Consider the following 23,111-nt stretch of genomic DNA (forward strand, 5'->3'; position numbering starts at 1 on the left):
GCAAGTAATCACAAAACTAGGGACTAGTTCACTACCAAACAGGTTGAGCACAATTTGCCTTCGTGGTGCAGTTGCACAGCAAGTTAGGTTGACTTGCATCGTAGCAAAACCAGCTTTCTTACTACATTTGTCGTCGAGGCTTCCATTCTAAGGCCAATCAATATCTCAAAAACCATAATCCAAGAAAATATATGGTTAGACACCTTTCCAATCGCTTTTGAATTGCAAGGGCACAATTTTGACTTCTAGAACACCTTGACTGCTCACGCATTGCTGATCTAAGAGGGCAAAGGCAAGGCACATAGGGGTGCAATTAGTCTTCTCAAGGGTATGGAGGGTTGTCTAATTAGCAATATACCTACAAGTTGTAATTCCTTGGCATGAATTACAAACACCACCGTCTAATGCAAGTGATGATCGCAGTCACCGCGAAATTGCAGATTCTGTACCCTTTTGTTTTCTATTCATATCTTACAAACTACTACTCCAATATACACAAATTTTGGTGGGCATGTAGATCCATGGGTCTTCTAACTACTCACCAAAATTCAACTCAACCAAACACCGTTTGACCATCCAAACAATTCCTCTACCAAAACTGTTGTGTTCTAAAATGGCAGCAACCGAGCCGACAAGGTATCTCTCAAATCCGATGTTTTACTCAACTAATACTCAAACCAACTTAGGACATTGAAGGGTCCTAAGCAAGAATGAGATCACCAAGTTTGGGGTCAATTCAACTTTGTTTGAGTCGCTAACCGCCGGCTTGAAGATAACCGGTTTAGTGCCACAAAATCTGGACAGATTTCGTGTCCTCTCTTTTCTTCGCTTCGCACATTGAGATGTGTATTTTGCACTCTATAATCTTTCTCATAGCAGCAATAGCCTTTCTCTAGCTGAGGATGGAGGCTAGAGTTTTCCTTACATGCTTCTCTAGTAACACTTCAACCATCGTTCTAGACACCAACTTGACTATGCACAAGCATTGGACTTGTGGGCTGTTTTCAGCAGGGCACAAAACATTATTCCACATGTAGGGCATTTCTACATTGACAAGGAACCATTCCTATATATCCTTTGGCACTTCATCCAATAGAGTCCGGACACATGTGTAATTGGCACCTTGGGGCATAAAGATGCTAACTAAAATCAGGGGACGTGCTTTCACTAGCTCCTACCTAGCCGATACCACATCTTGTACTATATACGTGATTGTCCAAGATGGAATTGACTTGATAGCACATTTGGAGAAGAAGTAGCACTTGCATTGTAGGGCTAGGTTTGCTGTTTCCTTGATCAACTTTGTTCTGTGAGATCTGGCCTTCATAGTTACCAAATAGTCGTTACCTAACTGAAGACTAACTTTCCTACTGGTAACAAATCAGTTGTCCCTCAACACTAAAAGGTTCCAAATCTTTACTCTTGACAATAAAAATTTTTAGTCGAAGCCTACAGATGGTCGCCATTGAAGTCAGTAGAAAGGGGTCACACCAAAGGAGGTCGGTTTGTCTACGTCATCCTTATGCACCTAAAGATTGAGAACTTGGACAGGAATCTCATATATACCAGGTGACCTATTACAGCACATAATCTCCTAGTCCATTTATCATCCGACTGATAACTTGTTCAACCTTAAGTGTGGTGCACCTTTCTGATCCAATGAAAATGACATAAGTTGCTCACTAGATGATCGACGTCATTACAGGGACAGTCACGTCGAGTAGAGTCACTTGTCTACCACCTCTTGCAGTCTATTTATGTTCCTGTTAGTGACCTGTTCTTCAAAGGTTAACCGTTGGACTACTCCAGAAGGAAGTCCTATTGCATCTAGTTCGACATATAGATCGCTTGACATGATAAGGAGAGATAACCAAGGAAGAGCTCAAGTGAGAATAACATATTGGTGTAGTTCTGCAATGGATCATGACTAGAAACCTCGATACCAGCGCGTGCCGAGCAGCACAGCCTTGTGTGTGCACCCACAGGAGGCTCTCGGTTTCGTCGCGGCACCATAGATCGCTAATCGTGGCACCATTACTGAACATACAACCCACAAGAAATCTCACATGGCATAAATTGGGTTGCATAGGAGCAAGCACTATGCGAAGGAGGGATAGCAAACAAAGGTAGTCACAAGGTTAGGAGTCAACAAGCAGGGGATCCGAAAATCAAAACACAACGCAAGAGAGCATAGCTTAATTTCCAAGGACAACTGAGCAGGGGACTTCTTGCCGAATTTCCATATACGTCTTGTGTCCACCAAGTGATTACCAAAACTTGGACGTGGTTCTAGGATAGCGCTCTTCAACACTCGTACGCTTACCGAGGACAAAAGGGTGACAACTACGGCACTACCTAAATAACAAGCATACATACCCACCACTTGGCTAAACTAGAGGACATTATAGGTTTAAGCATGTAACCACAATTATTTCTAGCAAGGCTAAGCACACACTTTTCTCAAGCACTTCCTATTCAAGCAACATGGAACAAGGCATTCTTGTTTAACTTCACACAGAGAAGATAGTAACATCACATTGATCACAAGTTACTTAGTATTAGAACAAGGTGAGGGAAAGCATATTTATGCACAAGCACAATCATGATGCATGCTCGTCCTATTCGTCCTCACAAAATTGCCAGCCTAAGGCGACAATCACGTTTTATGTCGGTGGCATAACACGTACTCTCTCGGTATATAGCTAGTCGTCAGCTACATTCAATCTACGCATTCGTGGTTAGCGTACCTGCAGGCAAATTCATTGCAGCCCATCCCCACAAAAAGATAAATAAGCACACAATGAAAGTAGTAAACTAAGATACTCTCCATATATACATCCCCAGATGTATATACTTTGATATCCATAGCTACCCGACAGATATACCCACAATTAAGTACCTTCATATATACATGTGTGTAACATGTAAATATTCCAGTAACCACAGCTAACTCTCCCCTAGACCGATAGTTGGACGGTCATACTCTCACAACTCACACTTACCTGGGCGTAGAGGCAATTGATCCATACAGTACCATTCAAGCGAATGGCATCCATACAATAGCACGCCGTATGGACGACGAAAGAAAAATTGCAATAAAGTACATCCCCCAAAGTTAGTACTTAGATAGCCACCTAATAGTCCTTAACTGGGCATAAAGGAAGATGTCGCTAGCATAGTTTTGCAAATAAGTTTTGACAAATTTGCCTGTAGCTAAAGTTTTAGTTAAAATAGACTTTTTAAAACCAAAACTTGGCTTTTAAAACTATGTACCTGATAGTATTATGCTTAATCTCGCTCTGATACCAGCTGTGACAGAACCGCCCAATTTATATAAGATCAAGTACGGTTGTCCCCGCTAACACGTTGACACACCCATACTTTCACTCATATAAACCCGGTAGTCCGCCGAGTGTCCCGAAAGACCTCGGTAAATCAACATCACAACCAAGATCGCGTGATTAAGCAAATACACATCACATACATCAAGGTTGCAGCGGAAATAATATTAAAAAGGGGTTAACAAATAATAGTACAAGTTTGGGGTTTTAAAACTGCTTAGTGGAAACAACATAGCTTTCAAATGATTACATTAATATAAGTTCCAAATATATTGCTAGCATAGTGACATCATCCGACAAAAGCATATAGAGGAGAAGTAAGTATAGAATCACCGAGCCCACCGGTGGTTAGCCACCATCATCAACAGGTCGAGAACATCACCTGCAACAAGGTGGGATAAACCCTGAGTACTTGAATGTACTCAGCCAGACTTACCCGTCGAAAACCAAAACAAATGACACCAAGGATCATGCAAGGCTTTCTTTAGTGGGCTAGCTGACTTATTTGCGAAAAGCATAAGCTATCATGAAGAAACCAATTTAAGTACTTTGCATCATCTTTATTATGACCTATCCATCTAGGTAAGCACCTGTACTATAGCAATCACTTGATTAACCAATAGCATCCAGTTACCAATTTAAATTTAGCATATCCCATACCATCCAGATAACCATCATTGTTCCATAATAATTACTACGATGAAGTAACTCGAGTCAAGTGCTCACTATCCAGGAGCGATGGCGATTCGAATCGATTCCTAACCAGCTGGTGATTTATTCCTTACACAAACCTCACTCACCCGCTAAAGTGAGATATTGATCACCGAGTCAACTTTCCAGGAATCTCGAGTTTGCCAGGAACCACATGTACCCGGGGGCCGACCGACTGCACTTTGGTCTTATCATCTCGCCCCCGTGTCCTACCACACCTGCTCCGGCACAGTGCGTTGCGGGCAATCTACTCGGCCCGAAAAATCTCCCAGCTTCGCGGTCGGAAGGTACTTTATCCGGCCAGCTAAATGTAAGGCATGCGTTCAACATGACTCGAGGCCCAACAACGGATCGGTCCTTAATCGACACAGACGGGGATAGATCCACACCCAAGACCTCCATGTCTTGTTGCTTCTCTATCGACATTCCGTCCGGTCTCCAATTATCCATTACCCCATGGTTACTTCCAGGATATCATTCTTTCCATAGCTAAATTCTTCCAGTAACCACCTATAATGTAGGTGACCGGATATCACCGATCGCTACCGGTCTAAGCAAGGCTAAGCAGTTATTCGATCCTGACCTAACAGGGTAAAAGGTAATAAGGTAGGCAAGGATAGTAATAAATGCATCAACGGTTTCAACCAACTCCTACAACTTAATGCAACAATATATAACTCATATATAGAAAGAATTGCTTTTATAAATTAGGAGGCTTATAATGCTCCGGGGCTTGCCTGGGATCCGACACAAGTCAGTTCAGTTAGCTTGCACCATCCTGGTGACATCTCAGATCCTAGCACTCGCTTAGTCCTTCCATCTTCGGGACAGATACTCCATACATCGTCTTCGGATTCGGCTCCAACATCACGTCCTTCACGTGGTTCATCTAGCGTACCTAGATGAGATGCAAGAAGCAAGTGCATGAATATGAAGAATAGTACCATGAGACGCATCACAAATAGCAAGCAAGACAAGCATCGTTTACACTAAACACACTTAAGTACTTTGCGATGCTTAACTTAACATCACACAATCTATCATGCTAAGATAACAAAGAATATTATACATGGCACATAAGTCTCACAAGATCTCAGGTGTATTTAACTTAATTATCAAGGACGTGAACCACACTTAGCAACATGCAAAGCAAGTCAAGGTGAAGCAACAACTATAACCGGAATATGCCAATTTCTGGACTTGCAAACAGCAGCTTCATAAATCAATCATATCTGGAGTTTTATAAATCCAAATGATATGAAACAAGACATTCTGGAAAGCTTAGGAAATTATCTACATTTCATCTTTAATCATCTCAGCATGATTCTCAAGTTAACTAAGTCAAATATATTCATTTACAGAAACTGGTCCACAATTGACAGAAAACAACCATTTCTGAAACCCAACTTTAAACAGCTATAACTCTTAAACTACTTGGCCAAATGACACCAAATTTTAATAGAAGCTAGATACATGAATTATCTACAACTTTTGTATAAACAAGTTTCACAACAAAGCACATTATCATGAAGAACTTTGCTAAGTTCCCAGATCTGTCCATAAACCACATCGGCAAGAAAATAATTATTAACTTATGTTACAAATACATAATTAGGCAAAACCAACTTTACCAACATGTCACACATGACTAAAGAACACCAGAAAACCTAGTGTCCATGACCAAATAAATTCTTTTAATGCATTTCTTAATTTATTTTAGATAATAAGGTGACTTAATGAACATATACCAAAAGTGCACAATAACTTCTACAAAAATTACAGTGGCTCACATATCCTCTTAATAGTCTACTGTATAAATTTCACTCCATTTGGATATGTATAGCAACCTCTACGAAAAAGACAAGTTGCTAAAGCAAGAATTCATGTGAGAGCAAGATAAACCAATAACTCACTCATACTTCATCCAATACTCATGAAATTTTTATCACACATCAACTATCATATGAGTAGCATGCCACAAAAATTTCACTCCATTTGGAGCCCTAGATCTACAGTTATGAAAAAGACAAATACCACTAGTATTACAAACCTAGCTGCATAAATATATTTTTACAGCTAAAACTTTAAAGTAAAACATGTAATATTATAGATCTAGTGCATAGAGAATTTCACAAGGATTCCAAAAAGTCCTCATTTACTATTTTACGAATTTTCTATGATTTACTATGAATTTCCAAAGTTCCTGCAAAATAATTACAAACCAGTCCTACGGCACTATTCACATGAGTCAATGACAATGCAGTTAGGCCCCTTCACTTTGTCGAATTGTCGCGCGAAGTCCCTGACGCGAATTTTGAACAGAGAGGTCGTCGGAGCTCGCGGAATCCGGCCGGAGAAGGCACGTCGTCGGCGGCTGAGGGGCGGGGGAGCACTAGGGGGCCCTTACGCACACGCTAGGCTGCTCGGCTCGACCCGAGGTGGCCCACGGCGGCTTGGCCACGCGCGGGCAGCGGCTACAGCGGCGGCGACCGGAGCTTCCACGGCCACGGTGGCGGTTTGCGACGGCGAGCACGAGCGCGACGTGAAGGAGATGGCGGCGAAGCTTAGGGCGGTGCTTGTGGGGAGTGAGGAGACTGGGAGCGGCGGGAACGGCAGCGGTGGCATGAGCTTCGCGACGGCGTCCATGGCGGCTTCGTTCCGGAGCGCGCGCAGCACCAGAGAGCGAGGGAAGGAGAGTGGGGAGGCGAGTGAGTGCTCGGGCAGCTCGGGCGTTCGCATTTGGAGGCGCAGGGGCAGGGCAGCGCGTGGCGCGGAGGCGGGACGCGCGGCGGCAATGGAGTGCGCGCTCTGTTGCATGGCTGCCACGGAGACAAAACAACAAACACGTGGCGTGCGTCTCTGTGCCCGACTTGGGGTCCGTTTTTGGGCCAGCTCTGCTCCGAACTGGGCTATGGGCCTTGAAGCAAAATTCTTCATCTTCTGATGCTCTACAAACTTGATTAAGGGTGCTCGGCCATTAGGCTGTTGGATTAGCAGATAATTAGTACTAAACTTGATAGTGTCAGTGATTTGACAGCGATAAGCAAACATCCAAAATTGATGGTCGAAATGAAATGCAACTGGTGCCATCTTCTTGTATGTTCTTCCCCATCATGTAAGCTCCAACTTTTACATTTGGATCAACTGAAGTTGCTTAGCAAAATTTGGAGAACGCGGAATGCCAACGTCGTTGCTTAGCGAAACTGACTTAGAATAATTCTAAGTGTTGAAATCAGCAGCAGGTTCCAACTTCGAGCCTCTGTTTGACTTATTTCCAAGTTGATCCAGCTCTTGGTCCAAAAACAAAGTTTGTTCTACATGATATGGACTACAACTTTCATTTTTGGTCAAACCTCATATCTGGTCCAGAAGTCGACTTTATTTCTCGGTCAACGCAAAGTCCTTTCTGCTACAAAATATAGGGTTTCCATTATTTTCGGACATTTTCACCACCTTCGCTCAACACGAACCCTTCATAACTTTTGTTGTAGAGTTCAATTAGAGTTGTTTGAGCAAGGTTACAAGGTTTGGTTGATTTCATATGTTTCCATTCACTTGATAAAGCAATTCATGCAAAGATATGACTTATCATTTTATGTGACTTTTTGATTCCAAACTTCATGAAACTTTTCCACGGGTCTAGATAGATGCATGTGGATGTAATGTACATGGAAGAAGCATGTTTAGAATTACTCTTGCATAATCTTAACAAGGGTCCATATGTAAGCAAGGGTGCAATATCCGAGTTTAGGTTGGGGCTTATTTCCATAGGTTTGATCTTGACATCTCCATCGTCTCTTAATCTGTCATGTTTAAGCTTAAACCCATTGCTTAACTGGTGACAAACACCTGAGGTGTTACAAGCGTCCGGTCAACACGACCGGAGCGTCCGGTCGGCCCGATTTTTGCCCAATGAAGGGGTAACGGCTAGTTTAGCCCTTGGGGCTATAAATAGAAGTGGCCTTCGACCATGGCTGGTGCTGAGCACCTTGGAGGACTTTGTGTCCATGTTTGAGAGTGCTTAGGAGCCCTCCATCTCACACATACTTGATAGCGATCATCCGATTGTGTGAGTGAGCGATTCTAGTGCGATTGCATCGTAAGGTTGCATCGAGTGGCACTAGGTGATCGAGTTACAAGCCGGTGGTGCTTGTTACTCTTAGAGGTTGCCACCTCCTAGACAGCTTGGTGGTGGTCTCCGTGGAAGCCCGCAAGAAGCTTGTGCGGCGCTCCGGAGAAGTGCTTGTGAGGGGCATTGTGCTCGCCCCGCGGGAGCCGCGAAGAGCAACTCTAGTAAAGCGTGTCATTGAGCTACCCTCACTCAAGGGTAGGTTCTTGCAGCGCCCGACGTGCGGGCTTAGCGGATGATGCTAATTAGCCGTCGAACCACCAAGTGAGCGGTCAACACAACGGGGACTAGCGTGTTGACAAACACGTGAACCTCGGGAGAAAAATCATCGTGTCAACCTTATTCTTCCCGTTGGTTTGCATCCCATTACACAAGCTTGCAATTACTTTTATACATATTAAGCTTGTGTAGTTGCTCTTGTAATTAGATAGCTTGTGTAGTTTGCTAATTACCTTCTTGCTTGTATAGCATAGAAGTAGCTCCCTTGCATGGCTAATTTGGTTTTAGTAACCTTGTTAGTCACATTGCTTGGTTTGTGTAGCTAAGTTTTTGCGCTCTCTAATTAGGCATTGGTTGCCTTGTTATTGAGCATTGCTAGTGAGCTTAGTTAGCTTTGTGCTTTTGTGACTAGCATGTGTAGGAGCTCCCTTGTTGCTTAAAGTACTAGTGGCATATGTTTGTGTAACCTTGCTCCTAGAATTGGTTAGGTGAGCTCTAGCTAGCTCGACACCTTTGTTGCTTGATTAGTATCTTTGGAAGGTGCTAGAGAACATAGATAGAGGGGTGTAATCTTGGATAAACCGATAGTTATAATTCCGCACTTGTTTCGGTTAGCCGACGCGATTAATTTTAGAAAAGACTATTCACCCCCTCTAATCCGCCATCTCGACCCTTCAACAGCAAACAATGATTTGTTTTCTGTCAGGTTGATCTGTCTTTTTCAACTTCTCTTATAATTCTATCAGGTCCCGTTCGCTTGTCTTAAATTTGGCTTGTTCGGCTTGTTTTTTCAGCCGGAACAGTGTTTTTCTCTCACAACAATTCAGCCGAAACAGTGTTTTTCAGCCAGTTTCAGCCAAAGTTCAGACCAGCGAACGGGGCCTAAAATAGTATTTTTCTCGCACAATGAAGCAAGAGGAACGGGCCAATGGATCCAGAGGCGAGATTCGATTTTTTTTTCTCAGAGCGATTCGATGGTACCTCTGGTCAATTATTTGTATGAACTATTTGTACTTCTAGAACGAACGTTATTTTAATTGAGACTTATTTGTTGTCCACAGTATTTTAATACAAAAATTTTATAATCAACTTCGGTGAGCGCGCACAAAAATCGAAAAAAAAACGGCGAGCAAGCAACACAGCGTGAGGTGGACGAACGTACATCAGTACATGCGTGGTTAGTTGAACTGCCAGGGGTACGTAATTGTTTGGATCAACTTCCCTCTGTGCCTATTAGCCTAAGGATCCAAACAAGGCTAAACTAATTACTAGTTAACTAAATACTAGTCAGTTAATTACTAGTCCTAGTTCATCCAAACATAGGCCTTGTTTAGTTGGCGAAATTTTTTGAGAAATATTATTGTAGCACTTTCGTTGTTATTTAGCAATTAGTGTCAAATCATAGTCTAATTAGGCTTAAAAGATTCGTCTCGTGAATTTCGTCAAAACTGTGTAATTAGTTTTATTTTTTATTTATATTTAATGCTTCATGCATGCGTCCAAAATTCGATGTGACAGAAAATCTTGAAAAATTTTACAAAATTTTGAGAACTAAACAGGCACATAATCTAAGACTACATCTAATCCCGAGTAGTTAATGGGCATACATTGAAGATTATGTGAAACCTACGGGGGCACAAGCCCCCTTCCCTCTGCCCGAGGCACAGAGGGAGCAGTCCTCAACATGGGCTGCTTGGATTTGAATGAACATGATGGTCCTTGGAAGCCAGATGGTGAGCCCAGCGGTGGCTTTCTGTACGATTCATCAGGCTCAGCGCACTGACGGCCCTGCACCAGTCCTGTCAATCGGAACGGCAGTTCCGCCAAACTACGTTTTGCAAGATGAATATGCAGATTACTACATCCGTATCCATTACTATGGTGGCCTGTAAGCTCCATAGATTATGTATGTACTCCCTCGGTTCATTTATCTCCATCACATTTGGCTCGGGCATGGTGACCAATATTGTGATCAAGGAGTCCCGATAGACAATAAAACGGAGTCCTGTTTTAATTGCGCCGGCGTCGGTTGTTTTACGGATAAATCTGTTGCTAACCGCGCTCCAAACGTCGTTACCAAGCCAACAGCGCACGTTTCCTTCTTTTCCCGCGCGCATTTCCTTCTTTCCCTTTTCACCACGCCCTCCATCGGCCGCACATCTGTTTCTTTCTCTTCCGTGGCTCCAATTTTTCCCTGCTGCATTCAAAGTTTCAAGCCAAAAATCTTTTGCCGCCATTGTCTTCCTTCTGCCTCGGTGTGCCATGTTCCATATGAGCCGGTCATGGCTGGCATCCGTCCTCCATCCCTCTCTGTCTTCGGTTTATTTAGAGATCGACCAAAACCAATGCCATGTATAAAGCACATCTAAATTCATAAAGAGATTGAATATTTTTCTCAAATTAAAAGTGATGGGATAGAGAAAGGTTGTACATCTACATGCACGCATGCGCGTGTCGTGGGGTTTTGGACGGAGGAGATCCAAAAAAGAGAGAGAAAAGAAAGCGATTGGTAGCCAAGAGCGAGGAATGAGAAAGGAAAGAGGAGAGCTCACTTCCTAAGGTTCTGTTCGTTTGTCTTATAATTCGTACTCCCTAAAGTTTTATTCGCTTGTCTTATAATCCGTATTTTTCAGTTTATTTTTTTAGCCGGAACACAACAAATCAGTTAGACCAGTGTTTCGGCTTGTTTTTTTTTTTAACGAACGGGGCCTAATTCTCTACTCTCCGGTCACCGGTGGGCTGACGACAATCCCTGCTCAGCATGTGTACAACGCACAGCCCGCCCAGCACCCTCGCACGCGGCCTTGGCGGTGTCGACACAGAGCTCCGCCGCTGCCACGCACCACATCCCACACGCCCCCCGTGGGCCAGTGGGCCTAGCGCCTGTCGGGCCACATCACCATCATGCGAGCACGGCAGCACCCAGCGCCGAAGCCAGCGGCGCCACGACCCTGGTCATGCGCCCAGCCCACGCCTCCCTACGCGCGCTGCACGATCCCCTCCAAAGCCCAAAAGGGATAAAAGAAACCCGGTTTTAAAAAATGTTTGAAATGGGACAAAAGTAGTACAATTAGTATACAACTAGTATGTTGCGCGCGCCTTTGCGCGCGTCGCAAGTTAGGCGGAAGTGCATCCATCGAGCTGATATGTACATATGTTATATAGAGAAGCTGGAACGTTGGTTTGAATGACAACGTCAAGAATATTCAGTTAATATTGTGTTAAACTGTTATACAACCGAGAAAGGTATCTAAATGGGAAAAGAAAGTTTCTACTTTTGCCGATGGTAAACACACGAGAACAGTTTTGCTGGATTGCTTCGCGGATGTCTTCTGAAAATATATTGCAACTTTGCTTCCTTTCATCTTCAATATAAATGCGTACGCTAGCTGCATTTCCCTTCAACGTAGCATTATGACCTGCAGGGTACATGATAGAAAGAGGAGAAAAGACAATTAGGTACACACAGAAGGCACACATAAGCAACTCGTTTTATTTTGCACCACGCGAGGAATACACAATGCTCACAAGGTGCCTAAACAAAATAAGCAATGGACTTTACTCAAGAAAGAATTGATGTGTTGCTGCTACGGCGTAAGAAAATGACAGGCCATATTATGTAGCAGATGCAACATCATCACCTAATTTGCCAGCCCTAGCTGGTACCGAAAGCACTGCACAGGCAATCCATGTATAGATGACTAATCTATATAACCTACAATCTACTACAAGAAATCTTGCCAGCTAAAAGTAGCAAGCTTAAATTATCCATAGCTACTTTTGAACACATTACTCATCAATAACTATTCAAGATGTTTAATTCTGTTTTTTCTCAGAGGCATTCAATCTATGTATGGAGAAAGTAGTCAAAGGAAGGAAGAGGTACAGAATGTATAATACATGCATAGATAAGTCCTTTGCGTCTTCGATTTGGCAAAGCACTCCTTGTGCCATATAGTGATGTGCACTGCAAATCAAATAAACCGAAACATGAATGAACATGGGAACTGAAATAGCAGCTGAAGAGATAGAAACTTGAAAAGAAGAGCAGTAGACGCTAAAAACGGAGAAAACACCATATGGTTACAAATTGCAATGACGAAGAAAGCCATCAAGATAGATGGAGCAGACTACAGGAGAATGCAATGGCGAAGAAACCCATGAAGCTAAATGAACCAGGATTCTAGGGGAACAAGACCAAAAACATGGAAGGAAAAAAGAAAGATAAAAGATAGATCTGCAACAACCTAAAACAAATTAATGGAAACACCATAACCTTGATCGAGGTCCAAGGTAGGAGCAAAAAAAATAGCATCAATGAAGAGAAAACTTTGAAATCTATGTTAGTTATTTCATGAAGGTACGTATGGCTCAAAAAGTTAGGACCGTAAACATAGCATGGAAAATCCGAGACAGTTTGACATCCTTCATGAAACCCCCTAGAGAATCACAGAAGGTCATCGTTGGGGTTGGTTATATATTGGAGCATCTCCGAAAGAGCTATTTAAAACCACACTAAAAATCCGAGACAGTTTGACATCCTTGCTTCCAATCTTTTCGCGCTCGATAAAATCCGAGGCAGAGGCAGAGCCCTCTTTTTTCTTTTCTTAGCAAACTAAAAAGATCGCAGAAAAATAGTTTGGCGCAAAGAGAAGAAAAAAGAAGAGGCAGGTGCTTTGATGACACACGAAACCTCTTTGGCATCAACACAACATTCTATACACATAAAACGTAAGCAGATGATTTCTCTATAGCCAAGGCGGCCATTGTCAAGTAGTCATAAATAGAGAATGTATGTATTAAAATACTAAATTAACAGGCTAAGAATGAAGTACATAAATAGACTAACAAACTTGCCTTGGGATGAGTACATGGCCGTATCATAGAAGAAGTGAGATATAGTTTGTAGCAATTCTTTGAAACCAAAGCTGGTGCAAAAATAATTAGCTACATGCTGGCAAGTATATATTTTCTTTGGTATACAGAAACAGAAGAGGGGACGAAGAAACAATAACAAAGAATTTTAGCTAATATGGGGACGACATTAGGAAATCAATTTAATAATTTGAACATATTATTCATGCAAAGCACACCAAATGAAAAGATTTGTTTTGTCATGCACTCTTGTAAACAAGAAAAACTCAACGCTGCTAAGGAATAAACATAGATATCAAGGGTATCCTGCATACAGGGAAAAACACACATATAGCAGCAAACTACTAACCACATGGGTTTTGCTAAACATGAAAACACAGTAGAGTGATATGACATAGGTGGAAGAAGTACAATAAGAATTGGTCACCACCACTTTAGCAGTCCCAAAATCATGTCTTCCTTGTGGGAGTCACAGGTCTGAGGTACCAAAACCAGTCAAACAAATATCATTGAACTAAATTTGAAGAAAACGATAATTAGTAAAATGATGATCCAGTCTTTTGTTCATGGCACATATACATCATCCATTGTCCAAAGTCAATTAATTTGAGGGAAACGAAATAATAACCCCAAAGCATAAATAGGAAATATGGTACTCAATAGAACTTAACTGTGAAAGGTCACCATTTACATCTGCGCTATGATTGCACTGAATACAACTGAACTGTGAAAACTCACCATTTAAATGAAGCACCATTATGGCATTATTTGTAGAGAAGGAACAAAAATATGCTACAGCTACTCCACGCCGTAACAAATGAAAGTGAATTTGGCTAGGCTAACTCTGTTAATGCACCACGAAAGGCAACTCGTAGACTGTATAGATACGTGCCATACGAAATTTCTACTACAGCAAATTAAGTGCATCCACCTCAGGCTAAACATGGAAATCATAGTTATTTAATTGATCTAATCCTCGGAAAGTGGCCCGAACATTTAATCCCTTAAGATAGTATGGAATGCACAACGATTCCACTTCAAATATGTAAGCATGCATACTTATCTAAACCTAGGATCTAGTGATTATGCAACCACATTGTTAAAGCATGTAACAAAAATTTAGGTGAAATAGCTTGAACATACAACAAAAAGCGTATGAACCATTTGTCTGACTTACCAATAAAGCATAGCCGAGAACAGAGCCAAGCTGGAGACACCAACATATCTCCACAACAGGAGTAAGCACCCTTCGCTGCGAAGGGCGCACTTTGAAACATAAATGGACCATTTTGCTGACTTACAAATAAAGCATAGTCGCCGTCAGAGGCAACCTGCAGACACCAACATATCTCCACAACGAGAGTAAGCACCCTTTCCTACGAAGAGCGCACCTTGAAAAATAAGCAGAGGAAACAAACATGGACAATGGAATATGACTATATGAGGATAGGTGAAGTGGAATATTATAGAAACAAAAAACTGGAAAGGCACGTTTAGAACACTGACGCACTAAACTATGTAACTGTATATATTTGAAACTAAATAAAAGGCCTATGAACCTAAAATGACTAAACAGAAGGAAGTGGAGGCAAAGGGCATGCTGACATCACTCTCCCATATTCCATGAACCTGAGAAGAACTTTTTTTTGTTTTATTTGTTCCCTTCAAATACAGTAGTAGTATTTTCTTTGGTTGCCCATTGAACTCCCCAATTTTTCTTTCATGATCTAACTACTGCAGGAACGACTATTAAATTTCACTGAAGAAAAAAAAGGGAGGAAAAGAGTGAAGAAGAACAATTAAATGAAAAGAACCGGTGACCCAAAATGTCCGAGCAGAATGAAGCGATTTTTTAAAAAAAATATAGGGGATGCAGGAACCTGGGTCTTTCGAAAATAAGAATTGAAACTATAAATGCGAGCCTACACCATTCGAGTTCACTCCTTATTAGACCAAATTGGAAATAAACCTAAGATTACAGGAACTTCCAAAGCAAGAAAACACTGACCTTTGTTGTATTTCTTGCTCAGGCTTGCAGTTGCAGGTACTCCAATTAATTGAGCTGCAAGAACACCAGTGCACATAATTGTACCGAAAACTCAAACAAACAGGAGAACCAAAAGGTTGACAAACGCGGAAGAAGAGAAGCGCAGGTCCAGCAAAGACGCAAGGTAAACCAAAAAGGTGATCAGTAAATCTAGCTGCGAAAAAATAGAAGAAAATAACACGCATTAGCAAATCTTTCTAGCAGAAAAGGGAATGGCAGAATTCAGTAAACGAAAGCACAGATCTGAAGAGCAGGCATTAGGTCCTGGTTGCCGCCGCTACTGTCGTCGCGACCTGTAGCACATGCAGCTAGGGTTTCCTGTAGCGCATGAAGAGGCCGGAGCAGAGGAAGGAGGCAGCTCAGGGACAGTCAACGCGGCTGAAGGGACCGTGACGCCTAAGAGGGGGGGGGTGAATTAGGCAACTTAAAATTCTAACTCTAAACTATGGCCTCTTTTCTTGCCCTAGCAAAACCTATGCAATAGATAAGCTATCTAGATGTGCAACTATGGTTTTGCTAGTGTGTTGCTATCTCTACCGCAAATGTAGTAACGTAATCAATATAAATGCGGAAGCTAAAGAGCAAGGTAGAGATATGCAAACTCCCGTCGACGACTCCGGTATTTTTACCGAGGTATCGAGAAGCACGCAAGCTTCCCCCTAGTTCTCGTTGGAGCCCCTCGCAAGGAATCCCTCGCAAGGGCCAAGCTCCCGATCGGGTGAGTCCGTGGATAGCCTCGGGCCTTCCCCACGCGCAAGTGGGTCTCCGATGTGCCTCACGGCAAGCCTCTCCCGGATTCTCTCCGCCGTCTTCACTATCAAGCTTTCGGCCGAAACGCCGTGGGCCTTGTTCCCTCCGGTACACGGTGGCGGCCACACCACAACCGCGGTTGGTGTGATCTCGCAAGACTTCAAGCCCCTCCGATGTACAACACTTGTGCTCGCAAGCACGGGGTGGCAAGAGGTATGCAAACCTCACTAAACACTAGGCAAACACCTAGAGCAAGCGCATAAGCGGTGGTCTAATCAACCTAAGTACTTCACAAAGCACTTATGCTAATCACCTAATAAAACACTAAGCACTATGCATGTGGAGATCACTAAAATGGTGTATCAACACCCTTGGTATGTTTCCTCAGTTCCACACACCTCAAATGGCCGGTTGGGGGTTGTATTTATAAGCCCCACTGAGAAAGTAGCCGTTGGGGTCAAACTCCCACAATTCTGCTACTGACCGGACGCTGAATCGTCCTGACCGGACGCGTCCGGTCGTCCCGACCGTTGCAGCAGTGAACCACCGATCGGACGCTGCCAGCGTCCGGTCGCAGTTTCGCGCGCCTGGAACCTCTCTGTACTCGATCGGACGCTGCGTTCCAGCGTCCGGTCGGTTGCCGTCAGCGTCCGGTCCTCGTGTCCGGTCGCCTGTCTGCCGAGCCACCGGTCTAGCGTCCGGTCGCGCTTCCAGCGTCCGGTCCTTGCGTCCGGTCGCCTCTACGAGCTCGTTTCTTCGTGATCTTGCGTACGGCTTGGTTCCTATCTTCATGCTTGGACTTTGCTTGATATCTTGGGTCTTTTCTTGTGCTCCTAAGGTCTTACTCAAGGTGTTGATCATCGGATCGTCACATCGCCTTCGTCCAAGTCACGTCTTGCACCCTGTTGGACTACAAAACAAACACTTGCAAATTCATTAGTCCAATTTGGTTGTGTTGGTCATCAAACACCAAAATCCAAAGTAAATGGGCCAAGGGTCCATTTTCCTTACAATCTCCCCCTTTTTGGTGATTGATGCCAACACGACCAAAGCAAGCAAATAATAAGAATTTGGAAGTTAAAAACTACCTACTTGCTAGGATACAATGCAAAGGGCAAGGTTATATGATACTAATTGATAGATACCAATTGAAACTTTACTTAAAAGCTTGTCTTGCCCTTGTAAATGTCCCCATATGATATTATGGATTTAAAGCCTAGCTTTCTAAAAAAAATTCTCCCACTACTTAGACTAATCCATAAGTCACGTTCCTCCCTTTCTCGGACCATTACCACTTGTAGACATCAACTTGATGCTTGCCTTTGGTCCTTCAAATTCTCCCCCTTTGGCATCAAACACCAAAAAGGAAGACATTAGTAGCACAAGGGAGGGTCAAATTTCATGATCCTTTGTATGTAGAGTGAAATGGATCACAAAAATTTGACTCATATATAGAATAAGCTCCCCCTAAATATATGCATACATATGATAGAAAACAACGCATATGCATAGTTAGCAATTTATTGTTCAAGAGAGTTTAATCTATATAATGCATGGAGAAAGCATGTAAATATGAAATGAAATCAACATGATAAAGTCAATTTGAAGAATGATGCTTAACTCCGGGGACTCCAATTTCCTTACAATGAGACTACTACACATGTGATAGGTTTGAAAGGATTGATACTATTTGAACAAGTGTTAGTCTCCAAGCATCCAAGTTGTAGATTAAGCTCCCTCTAAATTTGTGCACACAAGTGTTGAATTCTTGTAAAATTTGTGCACATTGATTTAAGAATCAAAATACCATTTGAAAGATGATATTTGAGAGAGATTATCTACAATTTGGACTTTGGCACATATTAGATAATTAATTGTAAAACAAGCTATGTGCCGTGCTCCTAAACAATTTTAAACCATGTAGGTTTGCTCCAAGGGTTGATAATGTAACCGAGCAAGCCTACCATATGATATACCTATTGAATGCATAACAAAAGATGTGAGCATGTAAATGCAAACATTAGGCATGAAAGATAACTAGATGCTTTAAGAGTATACCAATTGAAAGACAAAGCCATTTGAAATGAATACTAATTGGAAGTAATGACATCTAGTTACCTAACATGGGAAGGGGAATTTGGGTCCATAGTATTCACTAACCTACTTGGCAACGACTTTGTCCATCATGATGCACCCCATTAAATGCACCCATACTTTGCCAAGTCTCCAAATTCCCCGAATTCCGACGGACTTCTCACTTCCCTTTCGGGATCCAAACTTTCTTGGTGCTCTTCATGTTTGAAATGATTTCTTTTGGCACCCAAAAGCGTTTGACCCCATTGTTGGCTTGCTTGTTCACCTTGATGGCCACCACCTTATCATTTTTCTTCTTCTTCAAGAGATAAGGTGTGGAGGCCTTCTTGTCCACCTTGTTGGTGTAGGTGTTGGAGAGCTTGCTTGTTTGCTTTTTCTCCTTCTTCTTTGCTCCTCCCCCATTCTTCACCTTGCACTCATAGGACTTGTGACCTTCCTTGTGGCACACGTAATAAACCACGGTTTGTCCTTCATCAAGCTTCTTCACTCCCTTGACGGTGTTATCTTGATGAAGTTGGGTTTGCTTCGCCTTGCCTTTCACTTGAGTCAAGTCCTTGGTGAGGCGAGCTACTTCTTGCTTGAGTTGCTCATTCTTCTTTGCAACCTCTTGTGTGCATGTGTCTACAATAACTTTCTCAACACAAACTTGGTTGCACAAAGGTGAGTCTAAACATAAATCTTTGCAAGAAGTTGAGGCATCCTTTTTAATGATCGAACTTTTCTTTTTAGATGCCTTGGTGGGGGTATTTTTGACGGCCTCAAGATTAGCAACTTTATTTGTTAGCTCATCACAATGTTTGCACATGATTTCCATTTTAGCAAGCAAACTTTGATAATCATTTTGTGAGCTAGCTAACTTTTCTTTTAATTTTCCATTTTTCTTTAAAAGTTGCTCATCCTTGATTGTGCATGCATTTGTTGTTGCACTAGCCTCAAGTTGCTCAATTTTAGTAGATAGTTCAACATTGAGATTTGCAAAGTTTTCATATTGTTCAAGCAAATTTTTGTATGCTTCTTGTGAACTACCTAGCTCTTCTTTTAAATTTTTGAGCTTCTTTTGTTGACTAGTGCAAACTTTAGCATATTTAAGATTTTGTTGCACAATTGTATTATAAGAAGGCAAATCATCATCACTATCGCTCTCACTAGAGGATGAGCTTTCATTACCTCGTGCCATAAGGCACACACGGGAAGAGCTTGATGATGAGTGCTTGCGCCCTCGCCTCTTGTGATGGTTTTCTTCTTCACTTGAAGAATCATCCCATGACCTTATTGTTGTGAGGGCTTTGTTCTTGCACGCCTTCTTCTTTGTCTTGGGTGTGGGCTTGTTTGGACAAACTTCCACAAAGTGCCCCAACTCGCCGCATCCATAGCATCCCCTCTTTCTTTGCTCATTTCTTTGATTAGTGAAAACAAGGTCTTGAATTTGGATGGGCACACCCTTGACATTGAGCCTAACGATCATCTTCTCCACCTTTTTGATAAGTTTGATTGATTCTTCATCAAGGTCAGAGGTGGAGGAGGAAGATTGATCATCATCACTTGAATCTTCATCATCATCATCATCCTCATCTTTTTCTTCTTCACTTGAGGAGCTTGAGCTTGAGCTTGACTCAACTTTCTTGCCCTTCATCTTTTTCTTCTCGCTACAAGCGAGAGCTTTGCCTTTGCTTGATGAAGAAGCATCTTCTTGCCCCATCTTATGTGACATTTCAAATGCCACTAACTTGCCAATGACAATGCCCGGGGTCATGGTGCTCAAGTTCTCCATGTTGTGAAGGATGGTGATAATGCTTGCATATTTCTTTTGTGGTAGAACGGAGATGATCTTCCTCACGATGTCGGCATCATCTAGCTTTAATAATCCTATTGAATGGAGCTCATTGATAATTAGATTCAATCGAGAATACATATCACGAACAAGCTCATTATCTTTCATAGCAAAGGAATCATAATTTTGCTTAGCTAGACAATGTGTTTGCTCACGGACATTACTTGAGCCGTCATGGAGCTCTTGGAGTTTTAACCAAATTTCATGTGCCGTATTTAATGTGAACACTTGGTTAAACACATCCATGCTAAATGATTCAAACAAGCAATTCTTAGCTCTAGCATTAAAATGCATTTCTTTTTTATCACTCTTTGTGGGTTTTTCGGGATTCTTGATGGGTTTCATCCCGTCACGAGTGATTCTCCATACACCTAAATCAACCGCCTCAAGGTGGCAAGCCATTCTTGCTTTATAGTAAAGGAAGTTAGTGCCATCAAATTGTGGAGGCCTAGCGGTATCCATCCCAACCACTCTTACAATAGCGTCGGCTCAACGGCGGTTAAGCCAAAGGTCCAAATATGAGCCAACCGGCTCTGATACCAATTGAAGGGACCGTGACGCCTAAGAGGGGGGGGGGGTGAATTAGGCAACTTAAAATTCTAACTCTAAACTATGGCCTCTTTTCTTGCCCTAGCAAAACCTATGCAATAGATAAGCTATCTAGATGTGCAACTATGGTTTTGCTAGTGTGTTGCTATCTCTACCGCAAACGTAGTAACGTAATCAATATAAATGCGGAAGCTAAAGAGCAAGGTAGAGATATGCAAACTCCCGTCGACGACTCCGGTATTTTTACCGAGGTATCGAGAAGCACGCAAGCTTCCCCCTAGTCCTCGTTGGAGCCCCTCGCAAGGAATCCCTCGCAAGGGCCAAGCTCCCGGTCGGGTGAGTCCGTGGATAGCCTCGGGCCTTCCCCACGCGCAAGTGGGTCTCCGATGTGCCTCACGGCAAGCCTCTCCCGGATTCTCTCCGCCGTCTTCACTATCAAGCTTTCGGCCGAAACGCCGTGGGCCTTGTTCCCTCCGGTACACGGTGGCGGCCACACCACAACCGCGGTTGGTGTGATCTCGCAAGACTTCAAGCCCCTCCGATGTACAACACTTGTGCTCGCAAGCACGGGGTGGCAAGAGGTATGCAAACCTCACTAAACACTAGGCAAACACCTAGAGCAAGCACATAAGCGGTGGTCTAATCAACCTAAGTACTTCACAAAGCACTTATGCTAATCACCTAATAAAACACTAAGCACTATGCATGTGGAGATCACTAAAATGGTGTATCAACACCCTTGGTATGTTTCCTCAGTTCCACACACCTCAAATGGCCGGTTGGGGGTTGTATTTATAAGCCCCACTGAGAAAGTAGCCGTTGGGGTCAAACTCCCACAATTCTGCTACTGACCGGACGCTGAATCGTCCTGACCGGACGCGTCCGGTCGTCCCGACCGTTGCAGCAGTGAACCACCGATCGGACGCTGCCAGCGTCCGGTCGCCTGCCACCGGACGCGTCCGGTCGCAGTTTCGCGCGCCTGGAACCTCTCTGTACTCGATCGGACGCTGCGTTCCAGCGTCCGGTCGGTTGCCGTCAGCGTCCGGTCCTCGTGTCCGGTCGCCTGTCTGCCGAGCCACCGGTCTAGCGTCCGGTCGCGCTTCCAGCATCCGGTCCTTGCGTCCGGTCGCCTCTACGAGCTCGTTTCTTCGTGATCTTGCGTACGGCTTGGTTCCTATCTTCATGCTTGGACTTTGCTTGATATCTTGGGTCTTTTCTTGTGCTCCTAAGGTCTTACTCAAGGTGTTGATCATCGGATCGTCACATCGCCTTCGTCCAAGTCACGTCTTGCACCCTGTTGGACTACAAAACAAACACTTGCAAATTCATTAGTCCAATTTGGTTGTGTTGGTCATCAAACACCAAAATCCAAAGTAAATGGGCCAAGGGTCCATTTTCCTTACAGCGGCGGCGACCGGCTGGGCCGGTCACGCCGCGCCGTGGCCGAAGACGACCACCACAGGGGCGCACGCGCGGCACCGCGGCGCAGGCCGGGAGCGTCTGGCACCCCCAGTGCCTTGTGCCGTGAGCCTACGGCGCTGGGCCACCTGGCACGCCACGATGCGAGGGGAGAGGAGGAGGACCGTAGCCACCGCGTCCGCACCGGTGGTCGCCGCGTCCGGATCGAGAGGGAGAGGGAGCTAGGGAGAGAGAGGTCGACGGGGAGAGAGAGGAGAGCGACGGGAAGAGACGAGATCTTTCCAGATGGGTTGAGAAGGAGAAGCTGAAGCTGGAGTATATATTTGATTGAGTGGATTTGGATGGGAAGCCGGAGCAGGTAAAGAGAAGCTAAGTAAAAGCCAGCTAAGGTCAGGAGAAGCAGGAGGAGCAGCTTCGCACGAGAGCAGATTCAACAATTTTAGGCCACATGATGGGAAATCGGACGGCCACAAAATTTTGGGATGACGTGGACGATGGTTCCTTCGGGAAACCATCACGGGCTTGTTTAGGTAAACTCGTAGCAAGAGAAGAGGAAATAACCGTAATCTTAAGGAAACCAATTTTCCTTTTATACTATTGTGGTAGCTCCTTAGAACTTGGTGACATGGCGCGTACTACGCCAAGAACCAATAGTGTTTTTTTTTTGGGGCCGTGCTGTGTCGGGAAAAAAAAACCCGGCAAAGATTGCCACAATGTAAGAAAATATCGATGACGAAATAAGAGAGCGTTTGAGCCTCGGGTCATCATATTGCAGGGCTGATGGCAACTTCAAAATTTTCTATGGGTCCTGTTCGCTTCGCTGAAAAAATAAGTTGAAACACTTTTCTGGCTAGCATGGGCTCGGTTCGTTTCGCTGAAAAAACAAGCTAAAACATTGTTCCGGCTGATTTGTTGTGAGAGAAAAACATTGTTCCGGCTTAAAAGATAAATCGAAAAGTATGAATTATAAGATAAGTAAACTGGGCCATTAAAGAAAGTAGATGACTCGATACTTGCCAGTTAAAAAATGAGTTATTAACCGGCTGGTGGTCACTCAATCACGGGTACGAATGAGTGGTGGTTCTCTAACGAGCTTGACCCACCCTCGATGATGAACATTGTGCGGCATGAGGAGTTCCAAGCATC

At 43.5% G+C, this 23,111-nt stretch overlaps 1 long non-coding RNA gene across 1 annotated transcript; it reads right to left on the minus strand.

Moving 5' to 3' along the window:
* Positions 1 to 11,481: 11,481 nt before the first annotated feature.
* LOC136508959 (uncharacterized) lies at positions 11,482 to 14,436 on the minus strand. The gene is made up of 3 exons (XR_010772159.1): positions 13,703 to 14,436; positions 12,301 to 12,367; positions 11,482 to 11,819 (listed from the first exon to the last, which is right to left on the minus strand). It is a non-coding gene; the product is annotated as an uncharacterized lncRNA (long non-coding RNA).
* Between the last annotated feature and the right edge of the window lie 8,675 nt (positions 14,437 to 23,111).

The sequence above is a fragment of the Miscanthus floridulus genome, chromosome 15, assembly GCF_019320115.1.
Source record: "Miscanthus floridulus cultivar M001 chromosome 15, ASM1932011v1, whole genome shotgun sequence".
In the NCBI taxonomy this organism is placed as follows: Eukaryota; Viridiplantae; Streptophyta; class Magnoliopsida; order Poales; family Poaceae; genus Miscanthus; species Miscanthus floridulus.